This window comes from Sus scrofa, chromosome 6 (assembly GCF_054392235.1).
Source record: "Sus scrofa isolate SSC_HxYL_T2T_F1_AM1 chromosome 6, Sscrofa_HxYL_maternal_Yorkshire_Landrace_v2.0, whole genome shotgun sequence".
NCBI lineage: Eukaryota > Metazoa > Chordata > Mammalia > Artiodactyla > Suidae > Sus > Sus scrofa.
In genome coordinates, this window is record NC_139388.1 from 73,295,403 (window position 1) to 73,311,161 (window position 15,759).

Below are 15,759 nucleotides of genomic sequence, written 5' to 3' on the forward strand. Positions count from 1 at the left end.
TCGGATTGTCTTCCCTTTTAGGTTCCTTCCCCGGCAGCCCTTTGCAGAGCGAGGCCACGTGGATCCACGGCAGTGACTCTCGCCAGGCCTCTCCAGGCCTGCTCAGCGAAAGCTCAAGCGTCAAGAGCGAACTCTCTGGAGGGTCCCCGGCGCGGGGCAAGGGGCCCCACAAAGTCCAAGGATCACACTCTTCATTTGGCCACGTCACTCGGTCTTTACTCTTTAATTATTTGGTTTGAAGAATTCGGTGACTTCAGGGAAAGACTTCTTGGGGGTCATTGTGAACTGTTCCTTTTTTTTTTTTCTTTTTGGGGCCACACCTGTGGCCTATGGAGGTTCCCGGGCGAGGGGTCGACTCGGAGCTGTCGCTGCCGGCCTACACCACAGCCGCAGCAATGCCAGATCCGAACCGTGTCTGCAATCTACACCACGGCTCACAGCAACACCGGATCCTTAACCCACTGAGCGAGGCCAGGGATCAAACCCACATCCTCATGGATACCAGTTCAGCTCTTAATTCGCTGAGACACAACGGGAACTCCTGAACGATTCTTTTGTTTATCTAACCGATGCTTGTTCAGGAACTACCAGGTACCATGTGTGTATCTATCTGTTTCTGGCCAAGGTTCTAGTATTTGGTCTTTGACTCTGGTTCCTGACACAGAGCTCCTCAAACCTTTGTCATTTCCCAGGTGATAGGAGCATCTTTTGTTCTAATGAGATGAGTCCTGGATGGCTCCTGGCTAGGGGCTGGTCACCAGAAAATCCACGCCTTGATCAGAAGCTTGGCAATTTCAGCCACACTCACCATCTCTAGAGAAACGAGAGGAGCCGGGAACGAGTTCCTAATTGATCATGCCTGCATGATGAAGTCTCCCTAAAAATCCCCAAAGTACAGGGTTCAGAGAGCTTCCAGGAGTTCCCACTGTGGCATGGTGGGTTAAGAACCTAAGTGGCTCAGGTCGCTGCGGAGGTTCAGGTTCAATCCCGGGCCTGGCCTGGTGGGTGAAAGGATCCAGGATTGCCGCAGCGGTGGCCCCAGTTGAGGCTGTAGCTCAGATTCAATCCCTGGCCTGGCAAAATTCCACATGTGGCCAATACGGCCACAAGACATACATAAATACATAAATTAATAAATACATACATAAGCAAATAAATAAATAAGCAAGCTTCCAACTGGTGAATATACATTCACAGACCAGAAGGGTGACACACCCCAGCTCCACTGGGACGGAAGCTCCCTTGCCTGGGACCCTTTAGAGCCCATGTACCTCTTTGGCCGTTGTCTTTTCGAATATGATAAACCGGTAAATGTAAGTGTTAGGATTCCTGGGTGTTCTGTGAGTCATTCGACCACGTGCTGGAGCCCCAGAGGGGGTTGTGGGAGTCCGGATTTATAGCCAGTGGGTCCGAAGCACAGGTCACACACAACCTGGATTTGCAGTCGGCCTCTGGCAGGGGACCACCTGGTGGGGACAGAGCCCTGGCCCCATGGGACCTGGCCCTGCTTCTCAGGCGGATAGTGTCGGCACTGAGTTGCATTACGGGACGTGCAGTTGACATCTGCAAGGAGGCTGGGGAATTGTTTGGTGTGGGAAACTGACACATCAGGTGTCAGACGCGAAGAGCTGAGAGTAGAGAAAAACAGTTCCTTTCTCCTAAACAACGTGGAATGGTCCTCATCTCCGGGAATACAGCAATGATTGAGACAGACGTGCCCAGTCTCGTAGGATGTGTAAGAAAACAGGCAGCTACAATGACAGTAGGATAAATTTGTGATGGGCCACGTCGAGGGTCATGCAAAAATTCCCGAGGAAGTCTTCTGCCCTGGACTTTTGGTTGGGAAAGGCAAAATGAGGGGATGATGCATCCAGACCAGGGAGGGTCTCCCTCTTACTGTCTGTTTCCTTCTAGACGGACTTCTTTGAGGTGGTGAATGCCCTCCTTTAAGATACATATTTAAGCGAAAATAACAGGAGGCCTTATTTATTTACATTTCTGTTATGTTTGTGCTAACAACCACAAACCTACAGAAAAGTTGCAAATATAGTACAAAAACGCTTCTTTTCCTGGGCCATGTAAGGGTACATTGCCAACCTGATGAGCCATCAAACCCAAACCCATCACAGTGTCTTTTTACAAACAGGGACATTCTCCTCCGTAACAACCACACGACCGTCGGCATCGGGAAATTAGCTGTGACTCATCACCACCACAGTACCCTTGGTCTCAGGGTACCACGGCGGTGGTGACCAACAAGACCACCAAGATGCAGTTGTGCCATTGGTCCCAAGAATGGCCTTTATGGTGCAAGGATCCAGTTCATGGTCACACACTGATTGGTTGTCATATCCCCCTTCTTTGGTCCTTGACTTTGCTCCTTTCAAAGAGAATGGGACAGTTGCTTTGTAGAATGTTCCTCAGCTTTCTTTTGTCGGATGTTTCCTTATGGTTAGATGGGCTGTGCCTCTTTAGCAGAAACCTCTCAGAGGTGGTGTTATGTCTTCATTGCTTCCTGTCATGTGGTGCAGGATCTCGAACTGTCCCCTCACTGATAAAGTGGCATCGGCTAGCCTTCCTCACAGTGAAGTCACGCTTTTGCTCTCTGTAATTAACATGTAGTTTGAGTGAGGAACTGAAAACCATGCCATCCCTCATCAAACCCTTAACTCAGTATGAATTCATGGTCTTCTATTTTATTCAATGTGTTATAATCTATTTACAGTCTTTTTTATGCCCAAGTTGTCCTATTTCCGGTTGCCTCTCCTAGCTGATTTGTGGGTCCTTGCAACACATCCCAATCATCCATTGAGCCTTTCCATTCTTTTCTGACACTGGTAGATGTTATAGGTACAACTTCTACGTTCCCTGCCCTAGCTCTGGAATCAGAGCTTTCCTGGAGAAGGTATTTAGAAACCAAGACCTGGGCACTAGGCGTGCTTATTGCCATTGAGCTATTGCTACGCCAAGAGCCTCTTGGTAGACAGCACTAGAAAATACATGCATGTGTACATACACACACATTTGCTCCTGAGTGTATTTTTTTTCTCCTGTTACAGCCACTCCTGTGGCATATGGAAATTCCCAGGCTAGGGGTCGAATTGGAGCTGCAGCTGCCAGCCTATGCCACCGCCATGGCAACACCAGATCTGAGCCGCATCCGTGCTCTACGCCACAACTCGTGGCAATGCTGGATCCTTAACCCACTGAACGAGGCCAGGGATCGACCCCACATCCTCACAGGGACAACATCGGGTCCTTAACCTGCTGAGCTGCAATGGGAACGCCTCTCTGTGTACTTTTATTGAAATTCTTGGGTTCACACCAATACTTTCCTTTCCGATCCAGCACCGCAGGGCTCATTTTCTTTTTCTCCCTTTCCACGTTTGAAACACTTCCTCTGACAGTGAGAGACCGGGATTCCATTTTTCTAAGTACCCTCACTTATTCGATCCCTTCCCTGTACAGAATCCATCTCTGCCACCACCCCCTCCCCGACGTGGACCCCGCCTCTGCTGGCTCTGGCATCAGATCTGGGTCTATAATAGGGCACAGAGGCCTGGCGTCTGTCTCCTCACAGACAGCTCCCTTCCTGACTTAGGGACTTAATTACCGAGGAAGGGACAGGAAGCTAAGGAAGGAGAAAGGGAGGAAGAGAAGAAAAAGGGAAAGGAGAGGCAGAGGCATGTGAGGGCCACGTACAGGTTTTAGACTGTTCTCTTGGTTGCACCTTTGAGGTACCGTGTTATCCATCATCCGCACTCATGCTTGCTTCTCTCAGGGGCCCCTGGTCCAGCCACCTCTCCACTTCTCTCTCTCCCTCCCTCCATCCTTCCTGGTCTCAGCCCCCTTGGGATCAGGTCCAGAGAGGGCAATTCTGGACCATCCGGTTTGTCGGCATCGTTGAAGAACCAGTTGTCTGAAAAGAATGAAGAATTTTAGCTTCTCTGCGGGGGAGCACACAGAATGTAGGCACAGATGTAATTCCATGCAATTATGAGACCATATCTCTGAGAGGAAAAGGACAGATAAGTATATCCTTTTAAGGTTTTTTTATTATTATTATTATTATTTTGGCCATGCCCATAGCATGCAGAAGTTCCTGGGCCAGGGATTGAACCCACACCAAGGCAGTGACCTGAGCCGCTGGGGCGACGACACCAGATCCTTAACCCACTGTGCCACCAGGGAACTCCTTGTCCACTTAAAAATGCAAATGAGCACCTCTGTTTATCTGTCATTCAGGTAGTTTTGTCATTAAATAAGTATAGATATTCACTGCCTCAGTATTAAATCAATTCAACTTCCCTAAAGCTAATTAAGAAGGTCAGAAAAATCAGAGGTGAGCCCTAAGAATGAGATTGGAGACTTTGAAAGAAAGTATAAAGGTACTCCTTAAATTTAAATGTAACATCCTCAAAAGAAGCTTGGCCCAGTATTTTCTGGTTCCATTAGAATTAATTAATAAACAAACCCCCAAACCCTTCCAAACCACTGGAGCTATAAAGTATTTCAGTTGGAAATTTCATTTTATGTTTCCTTTACCTTGGGAAGTGGTACATCTTAGGGATTTTTAAAATAGAAGCAAGACCAGGACAACTATAGAAAGTTCTAATATAAACATTGCATGGATGGTATGAGCTCAAATACCTCAGAGAGCAAAGTTATTACATTTGGGGTCATCTGGTGCATGAGTACCAAAAAGATCACAGCAGAATGACCAGACTGATATTTTAGTATTTATTTCAAGTCATAACAAAATGCCATTTTTTATTTTATTTTTGAATTTTTTATTGATGTATAGTTGATTTATAATGTTGTGTTAGGTTCTGGTATACAGCACAGTGATTCCATTGTATATATTGAAAAGAAAATATATATGAATATATATTTATATAGAAATATAGGAATATATATTATATATAAGAATATATAATATAACATTTAAAATATATGACTATGTGTAATATCATATATATACAATGGTGTTACACACACCAATATACTTTCATTTTCGTACCTAAAAATATATATATTCTTATACTTACATATATGTAAATATATACATGTTCTTATCCATTATGGATTCTTTTTCTTTTTTGCTATTTTAGGGCTGCACCTGTGGCATATGGAGGTTCTCGGGCTAGGGGTCGAATCAGAGCTACAGCCGCTGGCCTACACCATAGCCACAGCAGCGTGGGATCTGAGCTGTGTCTGGGACTTACACAACAGCTCACGGCAACGCCAGATCCTTAACCCACTGAGCGAGGCCAGGGTTCGAACCCACATCTTCAGGGATCCCAGTTGGGTTGGTTAACTGCTGACCACAAAGGGAACTCCCCATAATGGATTCTTACAGCATATCGAATATCATTCCATGTGCTGTACACTAGGACTTACTGTTTATTGATTTTATATATAGCAGTTGGCATCAAAGTGCCATTTTTAATGACATCAGAATTCTATTTCAGGAGTTCCCGTCGTGGCGCAGTGGTTAACGAATCTGACTAGGAACCATGAGGTTGCGGGTTCGATCCCTGCCCTTGCTCAGTGGGTTAACGATCCGGCGTTGCCGTGAGCTGTGGTGTAGGTTGCAGACGTGGCTCGGATCCCGCGTTGCTGTGGCTCTGGCGTAGGCCGGTGGCTACAGCTCCGATTCGACCCCTAGCCTGGGAACCTCCATATGCCGCAGGAGCGGCCCAAGAAATAGCAACAACAACAACAACAAAAAGACAAAAGACAAAAAAAAAAAAAAAAAAAAAAGAATTCTATTTCAAACGTCTCAAATTCGTAAAGTGGTGAACCTGGAGATCAGAACCGAGCCTCCGTGAACACTGCATCTCTGGGTGTCTGGCTGGTCCTGGCATTGCTATCCCTTCACCTCCAGAGCCCTTCTCCCCAGGTGCCCTGGGAGTGCTGTGAGCTCACAGAGTATCCTCTGCCCCTGAGTTGGGGCTCTGCTTCGGGCTGGGGTAAGAGGATTTGGTGGGGAGATGTGCTAATGCGGCTTGGGAGAACTTAAAGTGAGGGTGCTCTGATTGGGTGGGCGTTGGGAGGGGTGCAGAGGGCAAAGCCAGAAATCGAAGCACATTGCCCACAGAAGTCTAAAACAATGGCGTTACACCCACAAACATACTTCCATTTTAGTACCTAAAAATGCTATGGAATCAAAAGGGTATGAGGAAAATTCTGGAATGCAATTGGCATGTTCACTATATTTTGTTTTATTTTATTTTATTTTGGTGGTGGCTTGCAGCACCTTGCTGTAGGATCTCAGTTCCCAGACCAACGATTGAACCAAGGGCCCAGGGCTGAAAGCACCAAATCATAACCACTAGACCGCCAGGGAACTCCTTATTTTCACTATCTTGATTGGGGTGATAGTTTCATGGGCGTATGCTTATGTCAAACTTTATCTAATCACACACTTCAATGTGCAGTTTATTTTACATCTGTTTTAGTTTATGTCTTAATAAATGCTTTTAAAAAAATACAGTACATAACAATGTTAAAACCAGTACGATCATTGTGGCTGTGTCAAAATCCGAACAGCTCAACCTGGTACTGGGCTTTCTGTTTGGACCTGGGAAGTGCCTGGGCCTGTAATTCATTGTAGAAATACATTCCTTTGCCAGGCCACAGCGGCCTCACAATCTTAACTGCCTTCAATGAATTGTCTTCATGGGGGCTGGTGTTAAACCAGAGGATTCTGTTTTGAGTTTTAATTTTGATTAGTTCTGTGTGCAGCTGTCAGGGAAGAAAAGCATTTCCTTTACGCTCTTGGGTTCAGTACTGAGAGCCTTCAAATTAAGCTAAAAAAGACAGCTTTGAAAATACATTTCTCTACGCACATAACCAAGAAATATAGGGGGGAACTAGCGGACGAGGAGGGTTCTAAGGATCAGGTCTGTTTGTGCAAATTCGGTGTCTGGCTTTCCCTGGCTCCTAAGCAATCTCTCCTTTCCTGGCCCGGGGGTGGGCTGGGAGGGTGCGATCTGGGACATGGGGTAGGGGCGGGGACACCTGCACGGTTGGAAATTCCAGCCCTGTTCTTAGGCCCTTAAGGGCAGGGCAGAGAACTCCTCCAGTCTGGGTTAATTTTTTCTGTTCTTTTTTTTGGTTGAACCCGAGGCACGTGCAAGTTCCCTGACCAGGAATCGAACCCAAGTCACAGCAGTGAGTGACCGTGCAGAGTCTTTACGGTGAGGCCACCAGGGAACTCCTACATTTGTTGATTTTCATTGGCTTTCACCTCCAAATGATCCTTTCGCCAAAGAGGCATGTTTTGGGGTTGGTGAATTCTGACACCCTTCCCCCACCCCCGCACCCAGGGAAAACCACCAGGAACCAAATCTTTTAGAAGACTATGCACCTGGCTCCCCAGCTGCTTTTATTGTCGCTTGATCGTGGGACAAGGAGAAACGCGAGGGTCCTGCCAGCCTTGAGTCGGGAGCCGGTGCCTCTTCTGGGCTGGCATTTGCGCCTTGAGTGTCTCCAGTCTGTGTCTGAGAGTCCATCCGCCTCTCTCGCTCCCGTCTCAGGCACCCCTCCTGTCTGCCTGTCCAGCTTCCTCCCTCCCTGCTCTCACCTCCTGAGCGTGGAATGGCTTTTATCGCTTTCAAAACATCGTGCAAGATTTTTCCTCTTGACTTTGTTTCTGTCAGATTCACACAGTGTCTGAATCCACTGACTGCACACCCTTGACCAATAGTGAGCATTTATTGTTCCAACACAAAAGATTGTCTTTGACTACTGTCCATATAACTCCTCTTACTTAAAAATCATCCCTGCCACCGCATTTTTTTTTTTTTTTAAAGGAGGGACTTGTTTCCAAAACCTCAAAAGCTGTGGCCACCAGCTGAGATCCTAAAATGACCCAAAAGTGGAGCTGGGGGAGAAGGCAATAAAACCAACCCCTTTCCAAGAAGTTCAGCCCTGGAGAAGAAGGTTCCTGAACAAAAACCACAGGCCGCGGGCCATCCTCCGCCCCTCTGTTTTGGTTGGCCCCAGCCTTGTGCTGTCATCCTCTCTCCTAACCCAAGCAATGCCTGAGATAATGAGGACTTTTACATTTTTCCTAAAAAAAAAAGGAAAAGAAAATTAAAAAAAAAGGTTTTTGTCTCAAATACTTTACATTTCAGTTTAGAAGGTACATGTGTACACGTGCACACTTAACATCTGAAAGCCTGTCCTCCAAACACCATTTTAACAAATTCCAAAGCTCACACACATCTCGGAATTCCAAGGTCGCAGATGCCTTTAGCTTCGTTAGTAAGAACAGCAAGACCAGCTCACACATGTTCAAATGCATTACTCACGGTTAAAAGTCATCTTAAGATGAATGGGTTGGCTTTTTGCTTCTGGGATGTGAGTGTGTTCGTCGGATTCCTGCCCCCCCCCTTGGTATTTTTTCCTCCTATTTAACCCACAACCTCAAGAGGAATGGAAGAATTTTCCAGCTCTCTTCCTCCACCCTGCCCTGCCCGCTGCCCATCTTACACTTTGGGAGTCTGAGGAGGGGGTCCAAGGGGAGTTTTCAGGGACTCTTCCATTTCCCTAATTCCTCTGCCCCATCCCTCTTCTTATCATGAGTCTTTCTCTCTCTTTCTCTCTCTTTCCCTTCCTTTCTTCCTTCTTTCCTTCCTTCCTTCCTTCCTTCCTTCCTTCCTTTCCTTCTTTCTTTCTTTCTTTCCTTCCTCCTTCCTTCCTTCTTTCTTTCCTTTTTTGCTTTTTGGGGCCACGCCAGCAGCATATGGAAGTTCCCAGGCTAGAGGTTGATTCCGAGCTGCACCTGCCAGCCTACACCACAGCCACAGCAACTCGGAATCCAAGCTATGCTGTGATCATAGCTATGCTGCATCCTTAACCCACTGAGCGAGGCCAAGGATTGAACCCAAGTCCTCATGGATGCTAGTCGAATTCTTAACTGTGGTTTCAAGAAATCAAGACTCTTTCATCATCCTCCACACGAGACGTCATTTCACCCACTGATGCTTCACTATGCACCTGGGACAGAGGAAGACTTTTTCTCTTTTTTCCAACTGAAGTGCAACCCCATTATCAGCCTCACACAATCAACACACCCCCTTCAATGAGGGGACCACGGCCAAGCATCGGGGGAGTGGCTCAGGGCCACTGTTGGTCAGAGAGTTGGTGGTCAGGGAGAAGGGCTGGGTGGAGACAGAGGAGGAGGAGGACAAGCTGGAATCCTCGGATCTCTGTGTCTGTCTGTCCTGCGTCAAGTCACAGCCACCTTGGAGAGTAACACCTGTCTACCTCCACCTCCCAAGTCCTGTGAGAATTCCTCTCGAATGGCCTCCTCCAGCCTACAACTACCCTGGGAAAAGGTTTCCGGGGAATCCAGCTCCACTTGGCCAAATTGGTCTGGGACAAACCACAGCAATCATCGGATTTCCAGTCCATATGCAAACTTCCCCCGGGGCCTCAGCGATGGGATATTGTACCATTGGTTTGTTCAAACTGGGGCCCAAATAAGATCCACATGTTACATTTGAGTGTGGAGAGGCCGTTTATGTCTCTTTTAATCTAGACTCGTCCCCCGGGTCCTTGTGGAGACTCGTCAGATTCTTTTCCACTGAGCCACAATGGGAACTCCTTTTCTCCAGAGTGTTTCTATGTTGGAGAACCTGGGTTTTCTGTCCTGTAGAAATTCCCCACATTTTGAACCTGGCTGATTCTGTCCCCCTGGCATAGCGGCAGTGAGCTCTGGAAGCTTGATAAGATTCAGACAAGAATACTTGAGGTTCCCTAGGTTTTTTCCTCCCTTGGGGATCCTGAGCTATCCCCACATCTCAGGCTGATATGGGTGGGAGAAGCTGGGAAAGCCAGGGGCTCTCCTGCCCTAGGTCAGCTTCCTTTGCGTCCTCACAGAGCCTGAAGGGTCTCATTTGGGGATCAGGGTCAATGCCATGGCTGTGATTCCTTCAACCACTCCAGGCCTCACACCAAGGGCTGGTCTGTCTCCATCTTGGCCATATGAGTTCACTGTGCCTCCTTTCAACTTGCTGAGTATTGGAAGCACAATGATGCCAATTTGATTTTTGACACCAGCTGTTGTGTGTCAGTTGGAATAATATCTAGTGGGAAGAGCCCACCCACACACCTTCATTCTAAGATTAGGTTGGATTCCCTGTTTTTTGAAGCAAGGCAACTCAAGCTTATAGGAAGTAGGGTGTCCCCTCCTTCACCAGGGGGACACACAGATACAATACATCTCAGAGTAACTCTCCAGGGACCAAAGTGGACAGCCTCATGGACTCAAAGTGGCCCATCAATGCCGTCTCTGATTTTCTTTGGGCCACGCCCATGCTTCAGAAGTTCCTGGGCCAGGGATTGAACCCGAGTCACAGTAGCAACTGAGCCAAAGCAGTGACAAGGCAGAGTCCTTAACCACTAGGCCACCAGGGAACTCCTGTGATTTTCTCTCTGCCCTCGAACTTTCATACTCTGGGCTTGTTATTCTAATTTAAGAAGAACTTACTCTAGCCATCATGCTTGTGTTCAAGAGAGTGTTTATCAGCATTGGACTCTCCTGTTGCTTGAGCCAAACTCAGTTTCAGCAAGGTCCCTTCTCACTGGGGAAGAGAAATTGGAGTTGATGCCTGGGTTTCCCTGAACTCCAATTCTGCATCCAGATTCCCGGCGTTCTGGAAGGTCTATTCCGCAGCAACTGTTGACCCAGGAGTTTTAACGAGAACACTTGGTACAGAGTTGGGTGTGAGACCCATGATCCCAATGTAAGAAGCTCATATTAATCCTTTGAAGATTTTCCTTGAAAAGGAAACAGTGAAAATACTTTGGCAGGAGTTCCCATCGTCACTCAGCAGAAACGAATCTGACTACTATCCATGAGGACGTAGGTTCGATCCCTGGTCTTGCCTGGTGGGTTAAGGATCCGGCGTTGCTGTGAGCTGTGGTGTAGGTCGCAGATGCGGCTTGGACCCCGCGTTGCTGTGGCTGTGGTGTAGGCTGGCGGCTACAGCTCCGATTGGACCTCAATATGCCACAGGCGCACGTCTAAAAAAAAAAAAAAAAACCCAAACTTTGGCAATAAACTACACTTCAATAAAAATATCCTCACTGATCATAATACAATCATGGTAATATAAAACACTTTGATAAAGAACTGTGGATCAGGGCAGTTCCCGTTGGGGCTCAGCGGTAACAAACCCGACTAGCATCCGTGAGGACATGGGTTTGATCCCTGGCCTTGCTTGGTGGGTTAAGGATCTGGTGCTGCCCTGAGCTGTGGTATAGGTCACAGGTGTGGCTCAGAACTGGAGTTGCTGTGACTGGGGTGTAGGCCAGCAGCTGCAGCTCTGATTTGACCCCTAGCCTGGGAACTTCCATATGCCATGAGTGTGGCCCTGAAAAGCCAAAAAAAAAAAAAAAAAAAAAAAAAAAAGAATGGTGAATCTCTGAGGGTGCATCTCTGGACCAGAGTTCCAGGAAGTCTGAGTAACTAACTCTCACTGACTTCTGATAGACCAACACATGTTTTGACAGAAGGTATATTTGAGATAAAACAAGGGTCTGCCCCGGGAGCTGATGGGAGCAGATAGAGGTGCTCTCTTCTGGTGTATGCTGGGATCACTAGTTAGCATCTAGTTTAAGTGAAAAAGAATGCCTTAGAACTGATTCAGTCTGCCGTGCACCTGAAACCAACACAACAGTATGTCCACTATACTCCAATAAAATTAAAAAAAGAAGGGACATTAGAAGGGGTGTGCGGTGGTGGCACTGGGGTCGCAAATGGAAATGATATGGTTCCGGGAGCTGGAAGCACCACCCGTTCCACAGGGTCAGTGGGAGGCACATGCCAGGATTTCCGGTCCCCTCAGATTGCCCTAAGGGAAAGAGGCAATTCCATCAAAGGAAATTCAGGTGCCACTGGGATGGGAGAATGGTTACCGGGCAAACGAAACCCAACATTATCCACTTTCTCTCTCTGTGAAGCCAGAGGACCACGATCAGCTTCCTCTGATGAAAACATTTAGTTTCTGGGCTTCAGGAAAAAAAAGAAAGAAAGAAAGAAAGAAAAAAAAAAATGGCCCGAAACCCTCCAACTTAAAGGAATGCATTTTCTAAAAATCTAGCTGCATAAACAATACCATGAAAGGCCAGAAGGAAGGCTATCCCGCTGGGGTATTTGTGTTGCATTTCTCAATTTACCACATTCCGAGAGCAGGATTTATCATCGTGGGTAGGGAATGTTTCTGAGGACACTCGAGGTCAGGGCAATGTGGTCATTTGCATTTTGAAACACAGGACCGTGTGTTTCCACAGCTGCCGTCTTCCCAGCTCTCTGGGACAGCAGGCTTAGTTCATCCTGGCCGAGGGACAGCCTGGCTGCATGGCTCGCTCGGGTCGCAGAAATGATGGCTTTTCTTGCTCAGGACATCTGAGCTTTAGGCGGAGGCACAGTCGGCCAGCTGGGCAGTGGCCTCTTGGCTCGGGGATCTAAGGGGCTAGCAAGCAATTTGGGAGGAGACAGAGGTTGCCAAGGTGAACCCCAAGGTTCTGGTCCTTAAAGACAGAAGACTGTCTGCTTCCATTTCTCTTTCTCTCTTTCTTATCATCAGTCTTTTTATTTTCAGTTTCTTTTTATGTTTTTTAATTACTCAATGAATTTATTACATTTATGGTTGTACAGTGATCATCACAATCCAATTTGATAGGATTTCCATCCCACACCCCCAGCGCATCCCCCCAGCCCATTTCTATCTTCTTAAAGTAAAATGATGACTAACCTTCTTTCTGAGCCCTCAGTGGTGTCAACGCTCCAGGCCCTCCATCTGGACTTTAGCCGATACTCTGTGAAGTCATTTTCATTTAAAAATGTATACTCAGAGTTCCGTCGTGGCACAGTGGTTAAGGAACCTGACACAGAGGTTGCGGGTTCGATTCCAGGCCTTGCTCAGTGGGTTAAGGATCTGGGTTGCTGTGAGCTGTGGTGCAGATCACAGATGAGGCTCAGCTCCTGAGTTGCTGCGGCTGGAGCTGTGGTGTAGGCCGGCGGCCACAGCTCCGACTAGACCCCTAGCCTGGGAATCTCCATATGCTGTGTGTGTGGCCCTAAAAAAAAAAAAAAGACAATAAATAAATAAATAAATAAATAAATAAAAATGTATACCCATCATCACCCATCTCAGATTAAAGAAAGCTTAAGGAACACTGACGATGAAAATAAAGGCTAAAAGAGAACAATTTCCACAAATTGGCCATAATATGAGTTTTCTCAGATTTCTTGGTTGTTTTCATCAGCTGAAAAATTAAATTTTTCCAAAATCGAAAGCTAAAAATAATGATGATAATGCCCTATCTTGCTCATCATTTGTTAGGAATAAATATGACCCACATCCACGTGGCATTTTTGCTGAGCGACGCTGACAGCTCATAGTCAGAACCTTCTGTTTGTCATTTAGAGGCAAAATGGTGAGATTTGCCCAAATATAAAAACCTCAGTTATTAAAACTCAATTTTTTGGGAGTTCCCATTTTGGCTCAGCAGGTTAAGAACCTGTCATAATATCCGTGAAGATGAGGGCTCAATCCCTGTCCTTGCTCAGCAGGGTAAGGATCCTGCTTTGCCATGAACTGGGGTGTAGGTCACAGACGCGGCTCAGATCTCACATTGCTGTGGCTGTGGTGTAGGCCAGCAGCCGTAGCTCTGATTCTACCTTTAGCCTGGAAACTTCCATATGCAGCAGGTGTGGCCCTAAAAAGCAAAAAAAAAAAAAAAAAAAAAAAAAGGCAAAAATTCCAAACAATTCATAGAACCAGTTTTTATCTCTCTTTTTAATGTTGTAATACATACTTTGAATTTACATTTGAATCTACACTGGTCACAAAATATACTGATTTACTATTTTTATTATTTTTTTTAATGGTCACACCTGCGGCAAATGGAAGTTCCTGGGCCAGGGATTGAATCCACACCTCCAACTACTTTACTATTTTTTTTTTAATTTTAAAAAATTGTTTGACTAAATACATTACTTTAAAATTGGTTGATAATCCATACTTTTCCTAATTTAATTCATTTAGAGTAAATTAAAGAGTATATATCCCTCTTTAAATATGATAAAGTTGAAATAAATATATGTATATATATGTCTTTTGTCCTTTTAAGGCCGCACCCGTGGCATATGGAGGTTCCCAGGCTAGGGGTCTAATCGGCGCTATAGCTGCCAGCCTATACCACAGCCACAGCAACGCCAGATCCAAGCTGTATCTTCGACATAACGCCACAGCTCATGGCAACCCCAGATCCTTAACCCACTGAGCAAGGCCAGGGATTGAACCCTCAACCTCATGGTTCCTAGTCAGATTCGTTTCCTCTGCACCACAGCGAGAACTCCCAAAATAAATATTTTCATATAGGTTGGGATTTGGGGGTTGCAGTAGAAATTTACCATCAATTTCTGCCCACACCCCTTCCACCCCAATAAGCTGAATAAACCATAACCTGCAAAGGGCAGCACCTTGCTAAGCAAATCCTGCCTGGCAATATTTGCTTTGTCTCTTAACCTCATTCTCCCACAGAATGCTTTCCCTCAGGACCTTGATGTGGCCAATCTGGGGCTGCCTCTCAAACCACCTCTAGCTGACGAAGGCGCAAAAGCACAGGGGCGGGGTTTGTGAGGGAGCTCAAAAGATGGGGAAAACGGCTGAGTCCCCTGGTCTCAGAACAGCTCCAAGGATCTGAGTCGCCTGATGAATGGGCAGCCTCTTCCGACGTGTAAGTTCCTCTTTCCTCAAAGCTTTTGATGTGAGTCACCAGGCTGCCTTCTAGAACAATTTTTTTTTTTTGGGGGGGGTGGTTGTCCCTTGGTCCATGTAGCTTCCTTCTGTAGTGGCTCTAAGCTGGCCTCTTTGATGGCCGCTTATCTGTGGTCTCAGCCCTCCCCCAGGTTCCACATTCAGGTTCATGACCTTGATCTTCCGGTAACATCTGGTGTGGAGAGTCACCCAGGTGTGGCTAGCAGGCTTCACATGACCCCTGTGACTTCATGTGACCTGTGAATCTTGGGACCAAGTGTCCCTAGGAGTCACTGTTTTTGCCTTTGCATCTGGCAGATACTTCGACTTGCCCCCTTGATAACCATTCTCTTCTTTTCCCTAATTACCAGAAACCCAATTTTTCTGGTACCCACCTTTCCGGAGGCTCTTGCAACGCAGGGTGGCCAGGTGACATTGTCCTGAGTTGTGTGGGTGGTCTGCCAGGGATTTCTGGAATTGTCTTGCTTTTGTGATTTAGCACCACCTCTTCCTCTTTCTCTTTGTCTTCATCTTCCTGCTTGGAATATGGCCATGGAGCTGGAGCTGGAGCAGCAATCCTGAGACCATGAAGTTAAAAAAAAAGAAAAGAAAAGAAACCAAAAGTCACATGCTAAGGGTATGAAACCAAAAGTCACATACTAAGAAAGATAAAAGGAGTCTCAGATGGCCAGTTGTGGAGGGAAGGCCTGCCCCATCTGTGGAGCCTGGGCGGAAGTACGAATAAGGCTTAGGTATCATGTCTTCGTTGTTTTTTTTCCTTATAGGGCCACAACTGCAGCATATGGAAGTTCCCAGGCTAGAGGTGGAACTGGAGTTGCAGCGGCAGGCCTACACCACAGCCACAGAAATTGCTGCCTCTGAGCTACATCTGTGAATGACGCTGCAGCTTGCAGCAACACCAGATCCTTAACCCATTGAGCCAGGCCAGGGATCGAACCTACATTCTCACGGACACTAT

At 46.7% G+C, this 15,759-nt stretch overlaps 1 long non-coding RNA gene across 1 annotated transcript; it reads right to left on the reverse strand.

Moving 5' to 3' along the window:
• Positions 1-7,354: 7,354 nt before the first annotated feature.
• LOC146402541 (uncharacterized) lies at positions 7,355-15,304 on the reverse strand. Its single transcript, XR_014805099.1, has 4 exons — positions 15,176-15,304; positions 12,771-13,095; positions 10,502-11,037; positions 7,355-8,077 (listed from the first exon to the last, which is right to left on the reverse strand). It is a non-coding gene; the product is annotated as an uncharacterized LOC146402541 (long non-coding RNA).
• Positions 15,305-15,759: the final 455 nt, after the last annotated feature.